Source organism: Myotis daubentonii, chromosome 3 (genome assembly GCF_963259705.1).
Source record: "Myotis daubentonii chromosome 3, mMyoDau2.1, whole genome shotgun sequence".
In the NCBI taxonomy this organism is placed as follows: domain Eukaryota; kingdom Metazoa; phylum Chordata; class Mammalia; order Chiroptera; family Vespertilionidae; genus Myotis; species Myotis daubentonii.
In genome coordinates, this window is record NC_081842.1 from 88,051,623 (window position 1) to 88,058,885 (window position 7,263).

The following is a 7,263-nucleotide window of genomic DNA, read 5'->3' on the forward strand; positions in this document are numbered from 1 at the left end:
TCTAAGTCCACATCCATGAGAGGCTGAGCCCAGAGGGAGCAGCCTGAAGAACAGCGCAAGACATTCAGTGACAGGGAGAGAGAAACTCGCAGTGCTTCAGTTGTTTCCCTGCTCTTTTTGGTCTTTGCTTTTATTCATTAAGCCCAGTACATAGGACCTTTCAAATACAAACACTCACCCATGGCTGAGGTACAGGTGAAGGTGCAGATTGTGGAGTCTGGGGAGAGGCTGTGGAGAAGAAAGAGCAGGTCGGGGAGAGGTGACCAGGAGTCAGTACTGGGACATTCCTGACCCTCCAGACCTAAGAAGCCAATTTCTCCTGAGGACCTAGCCCCTTCTAGCAGTCTCAAGGCAACCAATACAGCTACACCCAGACTATACCCTGAGTGGTACAAAGGACACAAAATATCTGAATAGCCCCTAAGAGCCCTCAGGGACTAGATTGAAGAGAGGCCATTCAGTACCAGAAAGCGATACAGCAACCTGTCTAACTATAGCCCTGTCAGAAACAGCTGCCTGAGAGATTAAGATTGATAGCAGGCAGACAGGCTAAGTGTACAGATTGATCCTGCCTGCTGGCGGTCAAGGCGGTGGAGATAGATACAAACAGAGGAGCGATGGATCACTTGTGGTCACTTATATTGGGGTTATCAGTGTCGTGAGTACACTCATGTTTTGTTCCCTTATGTTCTGTCTTGTTGAGTGGTATTTTGTGCTATTTGGTCAATGTGGTAGAGAGCAAGCCACATAACCAGACACCCTGAGAGGAGACTCCATCCACAAATGGGACAATAACTCTAAAGACCCAACTGCACCAAGAGACCCAAATATCACAAGTAGGAGGCATCTCTAGATCACCCAGCCCAGAAGACTGGAGAGGTTGCATCACTGGGTCCCACAAAATATCTACTGTATAAGATAAGCTCAAAAAATCAGGGTGGCCTAGCAGTTTGATATGATAGGTAGAAACAATTACAAAGAAACAGCAAAATGGGGGACAAAGAAACAACCCCCATTTGAAAGAAAAAGAGGAATCACCAGAAAAGGAAATAAACAAAATGGAGGCAAGCAATTTGTCAGAAAAAGAATTCATAGCAATGGTTATAAGGACATTGAAAAGGATGGAAAACAAATTCAACAACATGAGTAAGAATCAAAAGGAAATGAAGAAGAATCAACAGGAAATGAAGAATGATATAGCCACAATAAAGAACACAAGGGAAACTTTCAGCAATAGACTAGAAGAAGCTGAGGAACACACCAGTGAATTAGAAGACAAGGTAGAAAAACCACCCAAGCACAGCAGCAACTAGAAAGAAAACTTGAAAAGCAGGAGGAGAGCCTAAGGAATATTTGGGACAACATGAAATGAAACAACATCCGCATAATAGGGATGCCAGAAGGAGAGGAAGCAGAGCAAGGTATAGAAAACATGTTTGAAGAAATAATGACAGAAAAATTCCCTGGTGTTGGGAAGAAAAATAGTCAAACAAGTCTAAGAAGCACATAGAGTCCCAAAAAGACTGACACCAAGACACATAATAATTAAATTGGCAAACATCACTGACAAAGTGAGAATCTTAAAGGCTGCCAGAGACAGAAAGTTACCTACAAGGGATCTCCCATTAGAATATCAACTGATTTCTCAACAGAAATACATCAAGCCATAAGAGATTGGAATGAAATATAGAAAGTGATGCAAAGCAAGGGACTGAATTCAAGAATACTATACACACCAAGGATATTATTCAAAATTGAAGTTAAAATCAGGAGCTTCACAGACAAAAAAGGGCTAAGAGAGTTTATTACCATCAATCCAGCAATGTAAGAAAGGCTAAAGGGACTGCTATAACAAGAAGAAATAGAAAGGGAAGTAGGAAGACAGGCATAAAGAATAAAAATGGCGACAAACAAGTACACATTCATAATAACCTTAAACATAAATGGATTAAATTCTCCAATCAAAAGACATCAGGTAGGTAATGGATAAGAAAACATGAACCATATATATGCTGTCTTCAAGAGATCTACCTCAAAAAAAAAGGACTCACACAGACTGATAGTGAAGAGATGGAAAAAAATTTTTCAGACAAATGGAAATGAGAAAAAAAGCTAGGGTATTAAAACTTTTATCTGACAAAATAGACCTCAAAGTGAAGGTCATAACAAGAGATAAGGAAGGCCACTTCATAATACTAAAGGGAGCAATTCAACCAGAGGATATAACTCTGGAAAACATTATGCACCCAATACAGGAGAACCCAAATACATAAAAAATTCTCCTGGAAATTATCAAAGAAGAGATCAACAGTACTACAATTATAGTAGGGGACTTTAGTACTCTATTGACACCACTGAATAAATTCTCCAAACAAAAAATCAGCAAACAAACAGCAATCCTAAATGACTCACTATACTAGATGAAACTAATTGACATCTTCAGAACATTTCATCCCAAAGCTATAGAATATATACATTCTCTTCAAGTGAACATGGGACATTTTCAAAGAAGGACCACATATTAGGACATAGGCAAAGTCTCTTCAAAGATTAAAATCATATCAAGCATTTTCTCAGATCACAATGGGATAAAATTAGAAATCAACTACAATAAAAACAAAAAATATCAAACACTTGGAGGCTAAATAGCATGTTAAGAGGTGAAGTAACAACTGACCCCACAGACATACAAAGGATTGTAAAAAAAAAAAAAATACTACAAATAACTCTACTCCAACAAACTGAACAACCTTGAAGAAATGGACATATTCCTATAAAAATACAATCTTCCAAAAATCAATCAGGAAGAATAAAAAAACCTCAGTAGGCCAATAACTACTGATGAAATTGAAACAGGAATCAAAAAAATTCCAGCAAACAAAAGCCCTGAACCTAACGGCTTCACAGGGGAGTTTTACCAAACATTCAAAGAAGAACTAAAACCTATCCTTCGCAGACTATTCCAAAAAAATTCTAGAGGAAGGCACACTTCCAATCTCTTTCTATGAAGCCAGCATTACCCTAATCTCAAAACCAGATAAAGACACTACCAAAAAAAAGAGAATTACAAGCCAATATCCCTGATGAATATAGATGCTAAAATCTTCAACAAAATTGTAGCAAATCTGATCCAGTATTACATTAGAAAGGTCATACACCATAACCAAATGGTACAATATCCACAAATCAATAAACATGATACATCACATAAACAAATTGAGACAAAAATCACATAATCGAATCAACTGATGCAGAAAATGCATTTGACAAAATCCAACACCATTTTTTGATAAAAACTCTCAGCAAAGTGAGAATAGAGGGATCATACCTCAACATAATAAAAGCCTTATATGACAAACCTACAGCCAACATCATACTCAATGGGCAAAAACTGAAACCATTTCCCCTAAGAATGGGAACAAGACAGAGATGCCCACATTCACCACTCCTGTTTGACATAGTACTGGAAGTATTAGCCATAGCAATCAGAAAAGAAGAAGAAATAAAAGGCATCAAAAATTGGAAAAGAAGAAGTAAAACTGTCATTATTTGCAGATGACATGATATTGTACATAGAAAACCCTAAAGTCTCCATTGAAAAACTACTAGACTTAATAAATGAGCTTAGCAATGTAGCAGGATACAAAATTAACACCCAGAAATTTATGGCATTTTCATACACCAATAATGAACCCTCAGAAAGAGAAACTAAAAAAGCAACTCCATTTACCATTGCAACAAAAGATTAGGATACATAGGAATAAAATTAACCAAGGGGGTAAAGGACCTATTCTCAGAAAATTACAGTACACTGAAAAAAGAGATACAGTAAGACATAAACAAATTGAGAAATATACCATGTTCCTGGATTGATAGAATCAACATCATTAAAATGTCTATACTATCCAAAGCAATCTATAGATTCAATGCAATCCCCATTAAAATACTAACAGCATACTTCACAGAACTAGAACAAACTCTGAAAAATTCATCTTAAATAAAAAAAGACCTTGAATAGCTGCTGCAATCTTGAGAAAGAAGAACAAAGTTGAAGGGATAACAATACCAGATATAAAGCTATATTACAAAGCCACTGTTCTCAAAACTGCCTGGTACTGGCACAAGAATAGACATACAGACCAATGGAACAGAACAGAGCAGCCAGAAATCAACCCAACTCATTATGCTCATTTAATGTTTGACAAAGGAGGCAAGAGTATACAACAGAGTCAAGACAGTCTCTTCTATAAATGGTGTTGGGAAAATTGGACAGATATATGTAAAAAAATGAAATGATTCCACCTACTTACACCATACACAAAAATAAACTCAAAATAGATAAAGGACTTAAAGGTAAGATAGGAAACAATAAATATCTTAGAATAATCTATAGGCAGCAAAATAGCAGACATCTGCCAATATCTTTACTGATACAGCTCCTAGGACAATGGAAACTAAGGAGAAAACAAACAAATGGGACTACATTAAAATAAAAAGCCTCTGCACCGCAAAAGAAACCACCACCAACAAAACAACAAGAAAGCCCACTGGATGGGAGAATATATTTGCCAGTGTTATCTCTGATAAGGTTTTAATCTCCAAAATTACAGGGATTTCATACAACTTAACAAAAGGAAGATAAACAATCCAATCAAAAAATGGGCAAAGAACCTAAATAGACACTTTTTGAAACAGGACATACAGGAGGCCAAGAGACAAAGCATGCTAAGCCCTACCTGGTTTGGCTCAGTGGATAGAGCATCAACCTGTGGACTAAAGAGTCCCATGTTTGATTCCAGTCAAGGGCACATGCCTGGTCTGTGGGCTTGATCCCAAGTAGGGGGCATGCAAGAGGCAGCCGATCAGAGATTTTCTCTCATCATTGATGTTTCTATCTCTTTCTCCCTTTCAGCTCCTCTCTGAAATCAATAAAAAATATATTTTAAAAAATACAGTCACTAATCATCTGAGAGATGCAAATCAAAAGGACAATGAGGTACCATCTCACACCTGTCAGAATGGCTATCATCAACAAATCAACAAACGACAAATGCTGGTGAGGATGTGGAGAAAAAGGAACCCTACTGTATTGCTGGTGGGAATGCAGACTGGTGCAGCCACTGTAGAAAACAATATGGTGTTTCCTCAAAAAATTAAAAATGGAACTCCCATTTGACTCAGTAATCCCACTTCTAGGAATATATCCCAAGAAATCAGAAACACCAATCAGAAAGGACATATGCATCCCTATGTTCATAGCACCACAACTTAAAATAGCTAACATTTGGAAACAGCCTAAGTGCCAATCAGCAGATGAGTGGCTTAAAAAATGGTGGTATAACTACACAATGGAATACTACCCTGATGTAAAAAAGAAGGAGCTCTTACCATTTGCAACAGCTTGTATGGACCTGGAGAGCATTATGCTAAGTGAAATAAGACAATCAGAGAAAGATAAATATCACAGGATCTCACTCATTTGTGGAATATAATGAACAACATAAACTGATGAACAAAAATAGAACCAGAGATGTTGAAACACCAAACAGACTGTCCAACCTATAAGGGATAGTGGGGAGTGAGAGAGTAAGAGATCAACCAAAGGACTTGTATGCATGCATATGAGCATAACCAATGGACACAGACAGTAGGGGGGTGAGGGCATGTGCTGGGGGTTGGGAGAGGCTGGGAGAGGTCAATGGGGGGGAAATGAGACTCATGTAATACTTTAAACAATAAAGATTTAAATTAAAAAAAAATAATAAAGACCCAAAATGGAGTCACTAGTGGTAAGCCCCATCAAGACTTAATTTCTAACCTAATTGCACTTTCAGCCTCTCCCAGGAGTGAAATTTTAAACTGACCATTCTGGAATATCCTAGTCAGCACTAATGAGATAATCTGCCTGAAAAAGCTTCTGGCCTTCCACGTTGGGAAGGTGACCTAGCCTGAAGTAATCCACTCATTTACCCTCCTTGTCCACCTTCTTTCTTCCTATAAAAACCTATTTTATTATTTTTTAAAAATCTTTATTGTTGAGAGAATTTTATACATCCCTCTTTTTCCCCTCATTGACCTCTTCTAGCCTGCCCCTACCCCCTACCTCAGGCCTTCACCACCCTATTGTCTGTGTCCTTGGTTTATGCATATATGCATACAAGTTCTTTGGTTGATCTCTCACCTTCCCCCATCTTCCCTCTAAAGTTTAACAGTCCGTTCCATGCTTCTAATGTCTCTGGATCTATTTTGTTCATCAGTTTATTTTGTACATTAGGTTCCTGGCACAGAGCTCCTAAAAAACACTGTAATATTTAAGTGATAAAAACACTAGGAGCATGTGTTGTTATAACATTTATTGTTGGCCTCCATCCCTAACACAGGGTTCTTAAATTTCCTAATAAAGTCCTAGTAAATTCCTAATAAATAAGAGTGCTAAGTGTATCTTTCCTTCTATTAAGTCTACTCTGGGTGGCCCCCTGGATGGCTCCTAGATGGAGACAGGTCACCAGAAAGACCGCCATGATTAGAAGCCGGGAATTTTCAGCCTCATCATTCATTCTCCAGAGAAGGAAGAGGGGCTGGAAATGGAGTTAGTAATTAACATGTCTATGTGAGAAAGCCGCCATCAAATCCAAATAATAAGCATTTGGGGAGCTTCCAGGTTGAAGACCACATTTATCTACTTAGATAGTAACATAGCCAAGTCCATATGGATAGAAGCTCCTGCACTGAGGACCCTCTCAAACCTTGCCCTGTGAATCTCTTTATTTGACTATTTGTCTGTATCCTTTATCATATCTACACTAATAAAAGAGAAACATGCAAATTGGTGTCACTCCGCTATGCCCACCAGCCAATCAGAGCGACTATGGAAATTAACCCAACAAAGATGGCGGTTAATTTGCATATGCAGGCGTGTTGCAGAGACTGAAGGCTCTGGCCAGAGTGAAGACTGAAGACTGAAGAGTAAAGAGGCTTGGCTTCTCCGCTGCAGCCACAGCAGAGAAGCCAAGCCAAAGGCCTGGGTCCCAGATGCCAGAGGAAAACCGGTGCCAGCAGCCAGGGGAAGGAAGGCCTATTGCACGAATCTTTGTGCAGTGGGCTTCTAGTTCTATAATAAACTGGTAAACGTGTAGGTTTCCCTGAGTTCTGATTTGTAGCCAAATTGGACAGAAGTTGTGGGTAACTTAGGGACCCACTACTTGTGATTGCCATCTGAAACAGTGTGGGAACAGTCTTGTGAGTACTGAGCCTTTAACCTGT